The sequence below is a fragment of the Tachypleus tridentatus genome, chromosome 13, assembly GCF_004210375.1.
Source record: "Tachypleus tridentatus isolate NWPU-2018 chromosome 13, ASM421037v1, whole genome shotgun sequence".
Classification (NCBI taxonomy): domain Eukaryota; kingdom Metazoa; phylum Arthropoda; class Merostomata; order Xiphosura; family Limulidae; genus Tachypleus; species Tachypleus tridentatus.
Window position 1 is genome coordinate 215,268,244 of NC_134837.1, and position 20,696 is coordinate 215,288,939.

Genomic DNA, 20,696 nt, shown 5'->3' on the forward strand with positions numbered 1-20,696 from the left:
AGGGACGGCTAGCACAGATAGCCCTCGAGTAGCTTTGTGCAAAATTCAAAGAACAAAACAAACAAACATGCTATAGTGTGTTCGTATTTGAAATCATACTGTTTCATAAATATAGCTAGTTTACAGATGCACAAATGATTTTGTTGCATGTGTAGCTGAGAAGAGCCAATAATAGTTAACTTTAATTTTAAAGGTTACTTTAATGGTAGGTAATATTTCTTGATTATTTTTCCTATTTGAGATCTGAGTTTAAAACTTTGTTTTAAGAAAGTGCTTAGAACACTGGATATCTTGAGACAAATGTGTCACTTCTTGGTAGGTCTCATCAAGCAACCAATGGCGTTGTTGCGTTGTGCTTCAGTCAGTCTTGGCGTAACTGTATTGCGTGTCTGTGGCTTAACACTGAGCAATGGAAACCGAGAACTTGTCACTTTATAGGATTTTGCATATGTTGCACTTGCAGAACATGCAGATCTTTCAAACAAATTTATTGGACACGGATGCGTTTTGGCGAAAAATCCGATGTTTTCCTCCGTTTTCAAAGTGCACAACTTTTATTGTTATTTTGGTCTGACAATCAGTGCCTTAACACGTGTAACATCACATACTCTGAGCTTGTAATGTTATTACATGCATTTCTTTTTAAAATAAAATAAAATATTCCTTTGCGTTTCGTTTTTTGAAGAGTATAGTTAACTTTAATCTTAAAGGTTACTTTAGTGGTGGGTACTATTTCTTGATTATGTTTCCTATTTGAGATCTGAGTTTAAAACTTTGTTTTAAAAAAGTGATTAGAACATTGGATGTCTTGAGACAATTGTGTCACTTCTTGGTAGGTCCTATTTTGTTTGTTTAAAATGTTCATTTGATATAGTGTAAGAAGGTAGCCATTAATTTGTAAAATGTTAAAAACAATTAGAATTTCTAAATGAAAACACACGTAGGCAGAACAGATACCATATCCTAGAAGATTTAGAACCAGTTTATGTTTGAAGGAATATGATATGAAACAGCCGAAACGAGTGTAAAGGTCAATAAATGTTATCTTACGGTAAACAAAAAAGTAGTGCATTTAAGTAAGGTACTAAAGGGGTCTCAGCCACAGGGTCTATGATCATAATGAAGGCCCATTGGTAATTTTATTGTAAAATTACGCAGGATTTAGGACCCACAAGAATTATTTGTCCTTTGGCCCACGAAACCTGGTGGTAAGAAAGAATGGATAACCATTACCATCGTATCACCACAATTCTGTACAATGGTCTATCTGTGCTCTGCCAACCTCAAGTATCTCAACCCGGTTTATAGTAGCGTGAGTCCCCAGACATGGTGCCTGCCACAGGTTGGGGGAGAAGACTTTAAATAGTCTAAGCTACTTGAGTTACATACATGTAGTTAAAACAATGAGACAATCTTATCAAAAATACTTTTATCCATACATATATACAGGTTCAGCTGAGGGTTTATTCCACATCTCTTGCACAACCTTTCGTTGGTCAACAAAACGTACACTGCTGGCCAAAATCTTAAGGCCAATGAACATAAAGACGAAATATGCATTTTGCGTTGTCAGACTAAACCACTTATTTGAGTAGAGCTTCGAAAGATGAAAATAAGAAAAGGAAAAATAAAAAAAACTTTTTTAGCATTTAATAGGGAAAATATGAACACTATGAAATTAGCCTAAATACTAGCTTGTCAAATGTTTAAGACCATACTCAAACGAAGCGTTAATCGGTAAACACGTAACGACATTTAGTCATTTGTGTTCTTTTATCAACAAATAGTGGGAATGAATGTCTCATTATAAAGTTCCCACGGCTAAAAGGGCGAGCATATTTGGTGCGACCGAGATTCGAACCCGCGCCCCTGAGATTACGAGTCAAACGCCTTAACCCACCTGGCAATGCCTGGTCCGTAACTGTTGTATACACTACATTATATAATTAGCTGACATTAGTTACCTGAAAATAAAGTAAACAACCCGATGTACGTTGTTTAGAATTAAACATACTAAAACTTTTAACTTTAGCAGCTGTATGAATACACATTCCACCTGTTTTAAATGTTACAAGCTTTCCGTACATTGATCTTATGGTTCTTCTGAATGTTTCATACATATGTACTTCACAGATGAAATACACTGCTGGCCAAAATTTTAAGGCCAATGAACATAAAGAAAAATATGCATTTTGCGTTGCCAAAAGTTAGCGGTGGGTAGTGATGACTAGTTGCTTTCCCTCTAGTCTTACACTGCTAAATTAGGGACGGCTAGCGCAGATAGCTATCGAGTAGCTTTGCGCAAAATTCACAACAAACAAACAACAGTTATCTGTTTCTTGCTAGAGCCCTGCTAAATGATAACGTAACCATCTGAGTGCACGTGCATTTCAGGTGGATCTGAATGATAATTCCTACATTTGCCTTGATTTTTGTCTACTCTATAATGTTCCACTTTGTACCTCTGTTTTCTCTTATTTTAATACTTGTTTCGTCATGTACGACCACGGATCTGCAGAAATAAAACCAACATTCTAATAAGAAGAATTTCCGGTATCAATGGGTGCTGATTTGATAAAAATAAAAAACAAGTACACTTACTCTAATACTAATTAAAAAACCAATACATTTAAAAGGCATTTATTTTATTTCTCTCAGTGAAGTCCTTCAAAGGGTCAAAGGTAAATTTGTGGACTTACAGCGCTAAAATCCGTGGTTCGATTTCTCTCAGTGAACACAACGCAGATAATTCACGGTTGTGATTTACGCTCGAGCCATAATAATTGCTCTCACGGTATCATCGCTAAGTCAGTTGTGCTTGAAACAATGAAAATCGGTTTTCTACCCACTGTGGACTGAACATAGATAAACCATTTATACAGCTTTAAGATGAACAACAAACACGCAAAACAAGTTTAAAACGGCTAATATAAAGAACCATTAATGTTTAATGTATGATAAAGACATACAGCTTGTTTCTATTACGTTCTTGATCATAAGGAACAAAACACTGCTTGAATGGCTTTAGTGTCTGGTCAACTGTTACAGCAATATCATTGTCTTTCATGGCACTGCTAATGTTATTTCCTTCCAAATTATACTTATAATTCCATTTATTAATCCCTTTTTTCATACCTATTACTGCTGGTCAGAAAATTTAATAAAGTTTGATTGTGCTTATAGGATACCTGTGGTACCTTTGTTAAAAGAGCTTTTTAACAGGACACGTAGTTTAGTATCACTAGTAGTGATTTTAGGTGTATTTGATCGGAGTGACTATTTCACTGTTTAGGCACGTTATAACTGTGGTAGAGACGCGATATAACCTACCAGGGCCACACCCTTGTGTAAAATAATTGAAACAAATGGTCATTTTACAATATTTTCAGCAAGGCGGGCGGTGTAAACTCGCTGGACCCGTTCATTTCCTTTAATAGTCATTTTTTCACACAGGCGGCGTCATTAGCTGTGTTTTGCAGTACGGTCGATCTATTTTGGGATAGATGACGAAACTTTGAGGAATATTACGTCATTCGAAATTGCGTTTGTGAGGGCAAGGAGACCAGTCAAAATCAACTTTTACCAACTCAATGATAAAAAACGGTATCAATAAGGGTCTGAAATACAAGAACTGGTTGCAAAAACAATGAAGGAAGTTCTTATTCAGTGACGAGACTCATTTCTTCGTGCAGGGTCAAAGAAGTCTGCATGTTTGCAGATCTCCAGGTGAGAAACTTCGAGAATCTCACATCAATCAGTTCGTAAAACATCCCTTGAAGAAGATGTTTTGGGGCTTTTCAGCTACTCTGGCATCATAGAATGAATGATGCGAGAGCCACAGTACATCGAAGTTTTGCAAAGAAGAGTCGTTCCAGAATTGAAAAAGAGATTTCCAAATGGATCTGGCATTTTCCAGCAAAATCTTGCTCTGTGCCACACATCGAAACTTGTGAAGAATTTTATGACTACAACGCGAATAAAGGTGATGGACTGGCCTCGAAACTCTCCGGACTTAAATCTTATTGAAAATCTTTGGGCGATTTGTAAAGAAAGACTTCAAGGAAAATACTGTACTACGAAAGATAAGCTAATTGAGGCCATAATTGAGGTGTGGTACCGCGATCCAAAAATTAGCAAAGATTGCAGTCAATTCGTGGACTCGATGCCAAAGCGGATTAATGATCTTCTGAAAAATAAAGGTGATCATATCATGTATTAATTTGTAAATAATTTTTGGATTCTCAGAAATAAAACGCAAAAAATTGAAAGAATCGTAATTTTCCGTCTTGTTTCAATTAATTTGCACAATGGTGTACGAGCTGATGTCTGCTGCCTCATTCATTGGATGTATAAGTGTCGGGACGTGATGGTTTGAAGTAGAAAACTGACAAAACCTCAAAGAAAAGAAACTAAAGATGGAATTCAAGTCCTTAAAATATAATGTTATCACTTTTAATTTTAGGTAAGTTACTTATCTATTCACTCTTAGTATTTTAGGCCTAACTTATAGAGTTGTTGTAATAGTAGTACGCTTTATAAAACAAGAGGGAATTTTTAATAGACATAGTACATGAAATTCTTTCATTCTGCTTTAGAGAAAGTGAAAAACATAATATACAATCATAACACAAGGGTAAGATTTTAATGTAGGAATGTGATAACGGTCCAGAACTTCAATATCCCTTAGGCTGAAACAAACATGTATCTCTGTCACACGTGCGAATTGTGCTTTATTTTCTTTTAGTTTACAAGGATAGAAGATCATATTGAACTGCTGAAAAAGATCTGTTTATAATGTTTCCCATTTTGTTAAGAAAGATATATTAAATATTTTCCCATACTCTTCTTTACAGTCAAATTGTCTGTCTTAACACAGCACCAATAATGTAATAGAAGTCTTCTCTGTAGTGGAACTTGCCTGATGAACAATTAGCAGATTCGAGTTTCGTGTACGCTAAAGTAATGGAAGTTGAGTTGTATACTTCACTCACTAGTCCAAAGTGAACGAAAATTAAAATAAAATTCTATTATTTTCACCTGTTATCTTTGGAGATAACACGCGGAACCGCCCTTTTCATAAAGAATTCTAAGACTATAAAAAAGTGAAACTTTAATGACGCGTCTCTCAAGAAATTGAAACAGCTACACCTTACCCATCCGTATCGATTATTTTACATCACTACGTCGTAAATCGGCAAAAACGTCTTTAAAAACACGACTGTAAAACAGGTCTTTAACACAGCCACGCACCCCTTAGATTAGGTTATAATTTAAAGTAATGTAGCTCGTACAACAAGGAAAATAAGTGTTAATAACGAAATATATATATATATATATATATAATGTTTTCTTTCGAAATTTTTCAATGTGCTTGATTGTCTGCTTTGTTTTTTATCTATATTTGTATTACAATAGATGGCACTGCAGCATGTTGAATTAATTTAAGTTCGGCCTAGAAAGAACGTGACTGTGGTTTACCACATTTATATCCTCTATTAACCAAATCACATACAGTATTTTATTTATTCTTCCATGAAAATGTAACAGTTCAAAAATTTTTACAAACAAAAAATTTATATTCTCTTGAGTTAAGTAAGAAACACAAACAAACTGTAGAGTTTTACCTTAATGCAAAACTCTGACATGTGTATATTCAGTTTACTCTCGTTCGGGTCACTTCCGTGAAACTTGACGTCAAGAGAGAGGTCTACGAATGACATTTCAGATAATACTATAGGTGAAATCTTGACCAACGTGAGCTACGTGTAACGTATCTGAATTTTCATTTTGTGAAAATTTAAGCTTCTAAACACATTCTAGATTACTTTCATTTTATAATTAGAGTTTTAGCACTATATATTCTGTAGAGGGTGTTTTTTCTTGTGTTTTTTACTTATTTTGCTCTTTGGACGTGTATATAAAAATAACTATTAGCTAGAACGTATTTCTGCACTAATATTTCTATCAGAGTGTTCCCTCAGTGGAAGATTCATAAATATGTAGATATATTAGCTATAAAACCGGGTTTCGATACCTGTAGTTAGCATACCACAGATAGCCTGTTGTGTAGCTTTGTGCTTAAATAAAAATAAACAAACCATTACAGATTTTTTCCATAGTAGGTTAGCAGTAGTTTTCAACATTTCTAACACTAAAATACAGGAGTATATTCCTCGTGAACAGAACGCAGGCGGCCATTATATAGCTTTGTGTTAACATAAACACAATTTCATATTTTAAATGTTGTGAATTTTTTAAAGAATCATGTTTAATTTGTAATTTAATGTTTTGTTTAAGGTTTTTATTGGACTTGTATTAATAATGTATTATTATTATTATTTTAGATGTTTTATAGTTTACTTTTTTTGATATTTGTTTATTTAGTATTTTAATTGCTTGTGTAAAATATTCTTAGGTTTTTATTTGTTTAATGTCTTCCACATAACCAGTATGACGTTGTTCTATTTGAAACATTTCTATATTGTAATATTTTTGTTCGTTATTTAAATGTGTTTCCTTGATTTATATTGATGTTTATATTCAAAACCTGTTGTTTTATTATAGAAAAGCTACATAATGAGATGTTTGTAATAATTCCATCGACGGATGTCGAACTATAGATATTTCACTTTACGTCTGTAAAGTTTGTTAATTTTTTTTTAATTTTGCGCAAAGCTACAAGAGGGCTATCTGCGCTAGCCGTCCCTAATTTAACAGTGTAAGACTAGAGGGAAGGCAGCTTGTCATCACCACCCACCGCCATCTCTTGAGCTACTCTTTTACCAATGAATAATGGGGTTGACGGTCACATTAGAGTGGCCGCACGGCTGAAAGAGCGAGCATGTTTGGTGGATAGGGGGTACGTACCCGCAACCCTCAGATTACGAGTCGTTCGCCTTAACCACCTGGCCATGCCGAGCCGTCTCTAACGTTTCAACTGACTCACGCGTAATGAAAGTTGTTATTGTCAACTTGACTAAATAGTAAACTACAAATATATAAAGTACGTTCCAGGACACAAACGTTCAGTAGAATATCTAAGATTTGTGAATAGATAGGTTCATTAAAGACTTTTAAAGATATGGGGATTTCCTTCTTCCGTGGGAAAATCCTGAATAAAAAACAACATGAAAACCTGATATTTTATTGGTGTGACCCTTTGTTTGCAAACTTGTAAAATATTTGTAGTGAGAAAAAAGACGTCTGTATCAGTATTAGTTGTGGAACTACATGGTTTCTAGAAAAACCATAGACCTAGAGCAGAGAATTAACCATCTTAAAATATTGCAGCTTCTAAGTTGTCTTCTTGTCACAACATTTTTATGGAACAGAGAAACAACGATCTCACACACGGGACCCCAAGAACATCCATTCCACGTGTCGACCATACGTAATATCGTTTAATAACTTACAAGTAACACGTCTGCAGTGTTCAAGAAATTGGATTATGCATTCTCTATCTTATTGTTCTCGATGTGTTAATTGCTCGAGACCTGTTTGAATGTGAGAGGTTAAATATTTAGTGATATATTTCCTCCGAATATATCCTTTCAAGTTTTGATAAGAATCCTATTCCTGTGAACTACTACAGTTTGTTTTTTTTTCTTAACAAAACAGCATTTCAGTCGGTTCTGTGAACATTAATATATGTGTGACGTCGTGTTTATCGCCAGTTGATACAGCAGCATCTAACAACAGAGATTCGGTAGTTATTACAAAACTCGACATCTTTCGGCGAATTAAGTTAACTTTGAGAAACTTTTCCTGTAAACCTAAATTATTTAAAGTACTGTTACGTACAACAAATACTGCAGAATAATATAGACCCTAAACAATAAACTTCTAAATAAGTGCGATATACGTGAATTTCATAAAACTTCAGAGTTAATCGGAAGTAAAAATAAACCAGTACAGTGAACTAAACAACAAAAGTTCCAGTTAAAAAAAAGTACATTGCGTCTTTGTCACCTAATGTATTATTAAACAAGTGAGCATTAATATCTCTGTGTATATCAGTTTACTTACTTCATATGAAGCATACAGTGTGAATATATAAAGACTATTATATGACTTCTATTGCAACATTGTGAAACATGATAAGATAATATTTTTTCGTAGAGGGAAAAATTTTTGGGGCCGTGAGTCTGAGATCGTACCTTTTCGGTTCCATAAAAATGTTATAACAAGAAGACGTGTGTTTTTCGTATAGCAAAGCCACAAAGGGCTATCTGCTCAGCCCACCGAGGGGAATCGAATCCCTGATTTTAGCGTTGTTAATCCGGAAACATACCGCTGTACTAGCGGGGGGTTGCAAGAAGACAACTAAGAAGAAGTAACATTATACAATATCTAAACCTTTGATATAGATGTTTGTTTTTCCTAGACAGGACATGAATCTACAACTAATAGTTTGCTATGTACGTGATTAGCACATTATTAACTGAAACAATTCAAAATTACAGAAGTTTTAATATCAAATATCACTCTTTCATGTCCTTTAGTCGTGATTTTTCAACCTTTATAGACCTTTCTATAACATAAGTCTCAGATATGTTTTCTCGAATGTTCTTTATATCTCTGTAGTTTACTATTTAAATCAAATTGACAATAACCAGTTACTTGTTGGACAGGCCAGTGGTAAATTTATGAGCATAAAGTGTTAAAATTTAGGGTTTGATTCCTGTCATTGGAAAGATTACAAACACCTCATGGTATAGCTTTTCTCTAAGAAAACAATAACTTTTAAAAGAAACTTAAACGCATAAATTAAGTGAGACACTTTTGAACAACATATAAAATGGCAATATAGAAACGTTTAAGTTGAGCAGTGTAATACTGATTGGAAGATTATATATAAATAGAAATCTAATAATCCTTTACATAAGCAATTACAGTACTAAATAAACAAAATCCGTATAAACATATGAACTATAACACAACTAAAACCCTTGAATCCATTATTGTTACAAGCCAAGTTAAAACTTTGAACAAAATATCAAATTACAAAGTAAACAGAATCCTTTCAACAATCAACATTGTTTAAAATGAAACTGCTCTTTGTGGTACTACAAAGCTACATAATGACCACCTGCACTCTGTTCACTATGAGAATCAGAACTCCGTATTTTATCGATTGAAGTCATTATGATTACCATTAACCGATGAGAGAGCAAAGTTTCTAATGGCTTGTTTATTTTTAGTTAAGCACAGCCAACACGATAGTCATATGTTGTATCTGCCACGGATATCGTCATCTGGTTTAATACCATATTAATACCTGACTAGTTGAAATGTCACCTGTCGATCTTTCTCTTGCCGTAAGGGGTCACGGTAGTCGGGATCTGAACTTGATTTCTTAAGCACACATACACTATTTGTTTGTTTGTTTTGAATTTCGCACAAAGTTATTCGAGGGCTATCTGCGCTAGCCGTCCCTAATTTAGTAGTATATACCCCATGTATAGTCATGTATACCCCAGTCCGTTCCAATACCAATTTATTTAATCTATAATTGTAAAATGTAAGCCTAATAGTTAATATGGTTTTCTATTGATCTTTTGCATTACAACAACAAGAGGAAAATCAATTTTGTACCCGATAGAAACAACCGCGCACAGTACATAAAAAATAAAAGATGGCGCCACCAGACTAAGTCTTCTTATGCCATATTTTACATTGAAATAAAGTGTGAATTTTAGAAAGTCATAATTCAACTCTTAAATAAGAATGCAAAATTATTCAAGTTAGGGTTAAGGTATACATTTCAACGTTTAAGTGAAACTAGAACCAAAAAGAGGTTATTTAATTAAAAACTGGTATTACAATACTTTTTTAACTTGACGGTTCCTGACCACACACAAAAACTCTTCAAATATAATTGTGATTAAAGCACGAACATGTTGTATGATAAAAAAGTGAACAATCATGTATAACAAATGGAAAATAGATATTCATGGCCAAACAAAGTAATAATTTTGTATTTGCTTTTATTACACATTGAAAGCTGACAGATAATTTCCCGCTTCCAGAGAAGAAGAATAGATTTCTGCGACATCTTTAAATCATCTTTCCTCAGTTCAGTTGATCGATTATTAACTCAAGACGAAAGTTTGGAGGTTATAATTTAGCTATTCCTTTATCAGCGTAGAAAACTCTGTAAGAAATAAATAGACTGATTAAACAAAATATGTTGTTATCGTGAAAACATTTAAGAGGACTTTTATTTTTTCATAACAATATTTGTAATATTACATCAAAACCTCAATATTTATCTTTAAATATTATAATGTTAACATTCAATATGCTATAATGTTTATGAAATGCTATTACGACATTACAAGAAAACAGAAACATTTTTAATACCCCAGTAAATTATGTTTACTATAAACAACACTTTGCTTTCATGCTATTTCTAACAACTAATTGGGTTAATTATGAAATAAGCTTCTTTTCACTCACGTGAACCTCAAACCTCAAGGTAACCACAAACTAACATACAGACATTATTGGAACGGTCCTGTTTCTTAGTTAGGAACACATTGTAAACATTACGGATATGTGATTACCATAAAACTCATTTATAAAACTAACAGTGTAATTTAGTGCAATTCAATACACTATGAAACAAAACTATTAAAGAAACAATGAATTACATCAAAGTCTGTATAACATTATCTCAATATGTTATCAGGATTGTTTCTAGTTAGACCTTGCAAAGATACCCGAAATATATTAGGAGATTTTGAACATAATGCCATTGGGAATTTTGCAAAGCGTCCAACCAACGGTCCGGGAGGGGTTATTTCCACCGTCTTCATCGCTCATTCTAACCACTCCACTTTCTACAGTGTGTGGTTGGAACTCACGCCAAAGATTACTAAAAGCTGACGAATTTACTGTCTCTTCTTGAGACAGACCAAGCCACACTGGGTAGTTATTCGTTATCGTCCTGTTGGCCAAGTCCTTTATGAACTTCACTGTTTCCTTGTTTGATGGTTTGGCTGGTGTCATTACATTAAAACGACATGAGGAAAATATATAATGATACCACAACATTTTATCGTTTCATTTTTATGTTGTAACACGTAGTGTTCGTACAGTTTAAAGCTGCAAGACACTTGAAGGAAAAGAAAGAAGTCTGTATTCCTGGCGTAATGTTTTCAGTTAAGTATTTTTATAAGTTTATTAACACTCCAGAAGAATTTGAATACAGATATATTGATTTTACAAATAATTATATTTGAATAATAATATAATAGTAATAATAGTTCTTTCGAGTTTTGAATGAAAAATGTTTTAAATATTTTTTAAATGTCTGTAACTACTTCCAACCTCGCTGCAAGTCTTTTGTTCTTTCTTTTACTTTAAGAAAATATTATCACAAATTACTAACATTTTGTGTCTTGTTAAGAACAAAGCATCATAATGGGTAATATATAAAGCAACTATTCTTACTCATGGATAGAATTTAGTTTACTGTGTATCTAAACCATTATAAATATTTATGTTTTGAAATCAGACAGGCCTACCATCTAAACTTTCTTTGATAACCGCATCACTATCTTCCGGCCTCTCCGTTATCCCATACACAAGCGGACACAATAGTAACTATGGAAAATTGTAGAAAATTGCTATGATTATGTATTTCTTAAAAGATTTCAGGAGAGAAGAATACCTAAGAAGTACATTATTGGAACAAAGATATGGCCATGATGGATGTAGAACCAGAAACAGTGACTTTTCTTTAAATATGAGGACCTATTAGAATTAAGATCATAAAGACGTTAACACAAGTGCCAAGTGACGAATAAGGAAAGTCAACAAAATCTACTGTGTCAGTATATAGGTAGATCACTCAATAGGTACTCCATACAACAAGGGTCTAGATGTCAGTATACAAGTAGATCAGTCAATAGGTACTTCATGCAGCATAGGGTAAAGATGTCAGTATACAGGTAGATCAGTAAGTATGTACTTCATGCAACATAGGGTAAAGATGTTAGTATGCAGATAGATCAGTAAGTATGTACTTCATGCAACACAAGGTCCAGATGAAGACAAGAATGAACCGTTCTGGAGGTAAGGAGGGACAGACGAACTGTTAGTAAGGACTATATGAAAAGAACAATCTTTGTTTATAGTAAAAATATTGTAAACATTTCTCTTGAGGAGGGCTTAATGTCATAATATAAAATACGATTTAAATTAGATATTAACAAATAAAAGCAAATGATTATTGGAAGTTGTGTTTGTAAATGATTGATGTCGAGAACAGACGATTTAATAATAAATATATAAACAGTACGAAATGAACGGAAAACAGCAGACAGACAAATACAATAGGAGAAGAGAATAAGGTCACGGCCAACGAAAAACCAGTGTCAAGTTAACTTCGTTATAAGTGATAAATCTAACATTTAATATATCAGAGTAACGCTAACAGTATAAAATTATATAGCAAAAACAATATATTCTGTCAAAGAGTAATTTTAGAGTAATTGAATCAGCCTGATTCAACTTTGACACAAGGAACAGTGATATGTTTAAGAAAGAAGATGAAACGATTACTTGAATCGCAGAATACGACTGTGATAAGTAAGTGAATTATACAGAGAATACTAGTAAAAAAGAAATGTGGAAGAATAATTCGACTTGTCAACTAATAAGTTAAAGCATAAGTTGACTTTTGGCAAGAATAAGCGAACCATATAGTTTTTATGGTGTAGCTGTAACAGGTATAATATAAAGAATGTTGTACACACGTTAAATTAGTTTCGAATAGAAATATATATATATATATATATAGATAGATAGATAATTTTGAAAAAAAGGGGAGTGCATGCTGTTCATTTGTTGCTGAATTTATCGTCAACAAGTCACAGACACCTACTGTAGAATAATCCTAAGCCCAAAGACAGCATATCATATATTACTATTAAGAAGTAAAATCCTTTAACTGACAATTGGCAAACACAACATTTAACATCTGAAATACAGACATATTAATATACTTTCCTTTCGTAAGCACTGACTTACTGATAATTGCTGACTTATTCATAACCACAAACATGTTGATAAATACTCACTTGTTTTCCAATTTAAACTTTTAAACAATCTATTGATTATATGGAATTAAGCACAAACCTACACAATAAACTATCGAAACCCGGTTTTTTACAGTGTATGTCTGCAGACATACTGCTGTGCCACGGGGGGGGGAACAAATTAATCTACTCTTGTTACTTAATCATAATAACGAGACATTCCTGAAAAACTAGTTTTCTCTACACTCACAAGCACAGTTTTATTTGCTGAGCAAAACGTATTTCATCTGTAAAGTATGTGTGTATTCAACACTCACAACAACCATTAAACCAATGTATGGAAAGCTTATAACAATTGTCAGAAACGAAATACGCAGTCAAAAAAGCTGCTCATGTTAAGGGCTCAAGTATGTACAGTTCTAAACTAGATTCCCCAGGTTGTTTATTTTCCCTCCAGGTAGCTAACGTCAGCTAATAATATAATGTGGTGTAAACAACAGTTATCTGTTTCTTGCTGGATCCTTGCGTGGAATGAACGTAAACATCTGACAGCACCTATTTTTCAGGTGGTTCCGAACGATGCTTCCTACATTTGCCTAGAATTTTATCTACTGTATACTGTTCAACTTTGCAATTATGGTTTCTGTTTTCTTAAAACCTGTTTCGTTATGCACGACCACGGTTCTGTAGAATTAAAACCTACATTCTGGTAGCTTAGTTTCTTGCTAGCTTCATACTACAAACTCTTGTTACCAGATGGTTCCAGTTGTATGAAACCTATAACCATGATTACAGTTAGATAAATATATAGCAATTGTTTCAGATATCACATGTACCATAAATGTTATAAAGTATAACAAACTAACCTTAATATAATATTTTATCTTCCTTTACGAAATATTCCACACGAATATGATAACCATAAAGCAGTGTAACTACGTTTGTTTGTTTGTTACTTGAACTTCACTCAAAGCTACTCGATGGTTATACTTCATAAATATCACCCACAGCAAATTCTAGGGCTACTTGATTAATTGAGGAATTAATCTCATAATCTGTATATGTTCTAACCGTATGTTTCTTATAAGTAGTGAAACTTGTATATACAGTAATATTATTACTCACTTCTTTAATAATACATTAAATAACAAAGGGGACAATGAATCAATGTGCATTTTTGTTGTTTAGTGTACTGTACTGGTTAACTGATTAACTCTGAAGCTTTATGACATTCTCTTATATTATACTTATTGAGAAGATTAACGCTGATTATTGTTTAGGGTCTCCATTATCCTGCAATATTTGTTGTACGTAACAGTACAATACGTCATATAGTTTAGATTTCAAGGGTTTGGTTTGTTTTGAATTTCGCACAAGCTACACGAGGGCTATCTGCGCTAGCCGTCCCTAATTTAGGAGTGTAAGACTAGAGGGAAGAAAGATTCTCATCACCACCCCCACCCACCGCCAACTCTTTGATTACTCTTTTACCAACGAATGGTGGGATTGACTGTAACGTTATATCGCCCCCATGGCTGAAAGGGCGAGCATATTTGGTGCGATAGATATTTCGAACTCGAGACTCTTAGATTACAAGTGGAGTATCTTAACCGCTTGGCCATATTTAAAGTAAAATATATTTTAAAGTTAACAATTATCGCAAACATGTCGAGTTTTGTGATAACTACTGAATCTTTATTGTTAGATGCTGCTGTATCAACTAGTGATAAACTCGACGTCACATGTATTAATGTTCAGAGAACTGACTGAAATGCTGTTTCGTTAAGAAAAGACACAAACTGTAGCAGTTCACATGAATAGAATTATTATCAAATCTTGAAAGGATACACCCAGAGGAAATATATCACTTTAATATTTAACTTCTCACATTCAAACATGTCTCGAGCAATTTACACATCGAGAGCGATAAAATAAAGAATGCATAATCCAATTTCTCAGACACTGCGGGTGTATTGTTAATAAGTCATTAGTTATATGGTTGACACATGGAGGGGGATGTTCTTGGGGTTCTGAGTCTGAGATCGTCACTTCTGGGTTTCATAAAAATGTTATAACAAGAAGACAGTGTAAAAGAACCAATATTTAACTATGCCTAATTCTCTAATCTATGTCTGTAGATTTTCTGAAAAGCACTTGGTCCCACAACAAATAGTTTGCGATAACACATGATTAACACGTTATTAACAGGAAAAAATGCGGCATGGGATGATTACAGACATTTTTTTCTCAAAACAAAAAATTATACAGTGATGTCGAGAAAACCCACTTGTAGAGAAATATATATGTAAAATTGGCTCGTTTGGGTTGAGAAAATATTTTACGTAGAAGAGCGAACAACGTTTCGACTTTCTTCAGTCATCGTCAGGTTCACCGAAGAAGGTGGAAACGTTGTTCGCCCTTCGACGTAAAATATTTTCTCAACCCAAACGAGCCGATTTTACACATATAAAAATTATACAAGTTTGCCAACAATGGGTCACACCCGTAAAACATTACATTTTTATGGTTTTTTTATTCGTGCTTTTACTACGGAGTAGGGCAATCCCCACATCTATAGAAGTGATTTATGGTCCTTTTTGCTCATAAATCTCAGATTTTTTACTGAACGTTTGTTTTCTGGCATTTTCTTTATATGTTTATAATTTATTATTTATTCAAGTTGACAATAACAACTTACATGAGTGGATCAGTTCTTTAGTGTACATGAACCTCGGATGTGCTAACTGGTCATCAGGAATGTTCTGTTACAGGGAAGACTTCAATTACTTTACTGGTATTGTGTTAAGACAGACAGTTGTTGTTTTTCTCGGTGAATGTGATAACGGTCCATAACTTCAATATCTCCTTAACTGAAACAAACATGTATGTTTGTCACACGTGCGAATTGTACTTTAGTTTCTTTTAGTTTACAAGGATAGGAGATCACAGTGAATTGTTAAAAAGATCTGTTTAAAAGGTTTTCCTTTTTGGTAAGAAAGATATATTAAATGTTTTCCCATACTCTTCTTTACAGTCAAATTCGTACACAATAAAATCTTACACTTGTGTTATGATTGTATATTATGTTTTTCACTTTCTCTAAAGCAGCATGAAAGAGTTTCATGTACTGCAGCTATTGAGAATTCCCTCTTGTTTTATAAAGCGTACTACTATTACAACGACTCTATAAATTAGGCCTACAAATACCAAGAGTAATATAATACAAATAAACTATTAATGAATAGATAAGTAACTAACCTAAAATGAAAAATAATATTATTGTCTTTTATCAGCTTGAACATGGAGGTTATGGCGGTCACGGTTATGGAGGCTACGGTGGATATGGGGGACATGGTGGTGGCTATGGCTATCACTAAAGAACCAATAGATTTAATCGGGTATTAAAATACAAACGTTTTAGGTAAGACATGTACGGACTCGTCACTTTATCTCTTCCAGTTTTGCTCACAAAGGTTTTGTATACAGGCGCCAACATTACTGTTTGTAAATCAGTATATTATCTGATATTTTGAAATAACTTCAAGTACTACCGTTTTTGTAAGAAGTGGTACAATCGATTTTCAATATATATATATCAGAGAAAGCGTGAACGTACGAAGATAATACAATTAATTTTACAATACTATCATGCTATAGTTATTCATGTTAAAGTTTAATAACATTGTTTATCTTATTGTTGTCATTTCATCAACTATTGTTTCTTAACCACACATTGTTCTTGGTGATAGAGGTTTTCATGTTTTTTTCTTAAAGGTTCCGTTCACGAGTGACGAACAGTGCAGGCTGCCTTTGAACTTTACGTCACGTGAGAGAGACAAAATACGTGTTTCTGAATAGAGATGAATATTGCTTACAAATATTGTTGTTATAAGGAAAAATATCTCTATTTTTTTCAGATGTTCAATAAATTTTAATTGCTTGTGTATTATCTTTACCTTTTCTGATATTAACATACAGACTGTATTCAAATGGATGTTCCTAGTTTATCTCCAAAATTACATTACATTAGGTTTAAGTTATTTATTCTAACAACACTCAATACAAAGAACAAACAAAAGCGAAAAGTACAAAACAAATTTGGTTGTTTTTGTTAACGTCCAGAAACCTGGTTAGGCCAAAAGAAACGTCCCAAGTATCATGGCGGTAGGTCTTAGGGCAACGCTGAAAACTGGATTACGATTCCCTTGGTGGGCAGAGCATAGATAGCCCATTGTGTAAGTTTGTGCTTAAACAAACTTGATATCCTATAAGTAAGAAAAACAGTGAACTTTGGTTGTTCTATGGTAATAGAACATTGTGTAACTTTGTGCTTAAACAATGAATGTAATGATATTCCTTTCTCTGCTTTCAAGCTTTGATAATAATTATATTCATGTGAACTACTAGAGTTTGTGTCTTTTGTTGACTAAACTGCATTTCAATTAGTTTTGTAAACACTAATGAGAAACATTTCTCTGTAAATCGAAATCATGTAAAATATTGTACTGTTACGTACGACAAATATTCCAGTATAATATAGGCCTTAAACAATAGCTCAGCATTAAACTTCTAAACAAGTATGATTTACATGAATATCACAAAACTTCGGTGTTAATCAGAGGTAATAATACACCAATACAGTACGATCAACAAAGTTCCAGTTCAAATATGTACATTGATCAATTGTCACTTTTGTTGATTAATGTATTATTAAACAAGTGACCAATAATAATACCGTGTATACAAGCTTCACTACTTCTAATACGGTGAGAACATACGCAGACTATTAGATCAATTCTTCTATACTGTGTTAAGAACCTGGTGGTTAAGGAAGTCGACTATAGTGTGATGATAAGGACTAATATTCGTTGATTAAAGCGTAGACTAAGAGTTGGCGGTTGGTATTGTTTATCAGTTATCGCACAGTCAACGAGTATCTTTGTATTAAGTTCAACAACCAAATTTAGTTCCAGTGCTCTCTTGTTATCATGAAAAAAGATAAAATATTATCTTCAGTACTCTTTGTAATACTCTATAATATTTATGGTACATGTGATATCTGAAACAATTGTTATATATTTATCTAAATGTAATCATGATTATAGGTCTCATACCGTTGGAGCCATTAGGTAAGACGAAAATACGTCACTAACTGTATGTCTTTATTACACACCAAAAATTAATGATTCTTAATGTTAGCAGTATTGTATATAGTTTGTTTGTTTGTTGTCCAACTTATAGCTGCAAAAATGGTTTATTTATGCTTTGCCCACAGCGGGTAGCGAAAACCAATTTTCACTACTTTAAAACCTCACACTTCGCGATGTTCCTCCAGAAGCAATTAATATGGTTCTAGCGCAAACCTCCACCGTGTTCTGTTCACCAAGAAAAATCGAACCGCAGATGATAGCGTTATAAGTTCAAAAACTTACCGCTGACCCACCGGAAGTATTTATTGCGATAAATAAAACAAGTTTACTTGATTTTTTTGCCACAAATTTAGATTTGCGCTGAAATAAATAAACAGACACCTGACTCTTTATTCAAGTACTCATGAGGAATCGTCCATATTTTAAAGTATATTGTTTCGTTTCTCTAAGAATATTAATACGAAGTTGTATATTTTAAAGCTGGTTGAATGTGAAACTAGAGACCGGATATAACGAATTATTATCCATTTCATATTACATCACACCAGATGAACCTACTGACAATAATGATAAATAAAGTTCTAAAAAATCAAAGGTTGTCATGGATAACGTAAAGGCCAGAAGGGCTTGGGACGTAGATGTCGCAAAGGTTGGTGGAAGAAATTCGTCACTTATTTATAGAATCTCCAGACGTAATACAGGAGTTGAAACATTTGGTAAGATTTTTTGTTTTGTATTTTAAAGAGATATTCGAAACTAGAGATTGCATTTGAACTTTCAAAAACAGAAATTAGTAGTTTAACTTTGTTATGTTATTGGAAACCATATTAATGACCCTTCTCACCCCCTCTCTCTCATGTGTAAGTTACAGTGGTAAAATTGAGTGCTTACAAACTCTAAATATTTGATATAGCTGTGATGGACACACCACAGGTTTCCCATTGTGTAGCTTTGGGCTTAACAAGAAGCATACAGCTTTATCGGTTTTATTTTGCTCGTCAATCAACTGTAAGTTATCTAAAAGAGTGTACAATAATAACTATTACCTGTTTCATTAATATTACAGTTGTAAAGTAGGTAAAGTAATCTGTATTTTAAAGACATTACAGCGTTGATTATAGTTTTCGATATTTTTAGGATGATTATAACTGTATAGTTCAATGTTTAAGAGTTATATAAACATAAAAAATGTCGGTTCTTGATATTTGAAGCACTTATTTTACAAATAAATTTTAGTATTAGTTGTTAGAAATAGCATGAAAGTAGAGTGTTGTTAATAGTAAATATAACTTATTAGGGTATTAATTCTTTTTTTCTGTTGATGTCATAATAATATTTCATGACCATAATAGCATGGTTAATGTTAACAATAGAAAATTTAGATATTTATATCTCGCCCTAGCATATGGTACAAATATTATCTACGTGTGATGTCTATAGGAGACGCCGTTGTCGTTTCCCTGAAGTATGTAAAAAGTAGTGTTCCACCATGAGAAATAGCTGCCCAAATACGTACTGCACAGTCTCCTGTATTTTCTCTGTTGCAAAGAGTGTCTTTCCTCATCTTTTCTCCAGGCAAACGACGAATCACGAATCCTACCATCAGCTTTAACAACCCGAAAACACGACTCATCTGATAAATAAGACATATCGTCAGTGTCCTAAATATAAGATGGTCTCTTTTCTTTGTTGCCCAAGTAATACGGTAATAGCGATGACTTCTGGTTAATATCAGTTTCCAGACGGCCCTTTCCTTGATGACGAGAAACCCACTTGAAGTAAAAATGTATCTCAGAACGGTTGGTATGGGTATTAATACTTTTACTAATAAAACAGTGAACGACTTTTTCACCTTCCTAGGTCATCTTTGAACATTTTCAAAATCTTATCTCCTTCATGGTTAGACTGTAGCATTTCCCAAACTATAGGCCTAAAATTAAAATCACTCAATTATGAACAGCTGATATCCTTGTCTCATTGTAAATTTCCTCACTAAATTCAAGAGAATCATTTGACGGTTTGCAAAACATTCACACTAAAAGTCTTTTCTCTTTATATCCACTAATAGAACCTCATGTATTAAATCTCTTTCCTAATTGCTTTCTCATCCTCAACTTCAACATAATGTAACTCAAATATTACATTTTAAGCCACACTCCCAGTTTTATTTAGTACTTTATTTCTATTAAGTCGTCTGTAACCCTGTATTTCACAGACATTTCTGCCAATAAAATCATTTACATTTCACCGTGTTTCAGGTATTTCCATAATATCAAAATCATACTTACCTACCAGTACTCTAGATTTATCATTTACTCTCAACGGTCCTCTTGTCAATTTACTATAAACAGCCCTCTTGTCTATTTGCCATCAATAGCCTTCTTGTATATTTACCATCAACGGCACTCTTGTCTTCCTTCTGAGAAAATAACAACGATTTTAAATAGACGTTTCAACGCATAAATTTAAGTAGCAAATAAAATAATATTACAATACAAAACGT

At 33.4% G+C, this 20,696-nt stretch overlaps 2 long non-coding RNA genes across 2 annotated transcripts; one reads left to right on the forward strand and one right to left on the reverse strand.

Annotated features, from left to right (window-relative positions):
* Nucleotides 1-10,027: 10,027 nt before the first annotated feature.
* On the reverse strand, nt 10,028-16,403 carry LOC143237115 (uncharacterized). Its single transcript, XR_013019870.1, has 3 exons — nt 16,302-16,403; nt 15,742-15,913; nt 10,028-10,153 (listed from the first exon to the last, which is right to left on the reverse strand). It is a non-coding gene; the product is annotated as an uncharacterized LOC143237115 (long non-coding RNA).
* Nucleotides 16,404-18,212: 1,809 nt separating this feature from the next.
* LOC143239457 (uncharacterized) lies at nt 18,213-20,438 on the forward strand. Its single transcript, XR_013021188.1, has 2 exons — nt 18,213-18,909; nt 19,596-20,438. It is a non-coding gene; the product is annotated as an uncharacterized LOC143239457 (long non-coding RNA).
* Nucleotides 20,439-20,696: the final 258 nt, after the last annotated feature.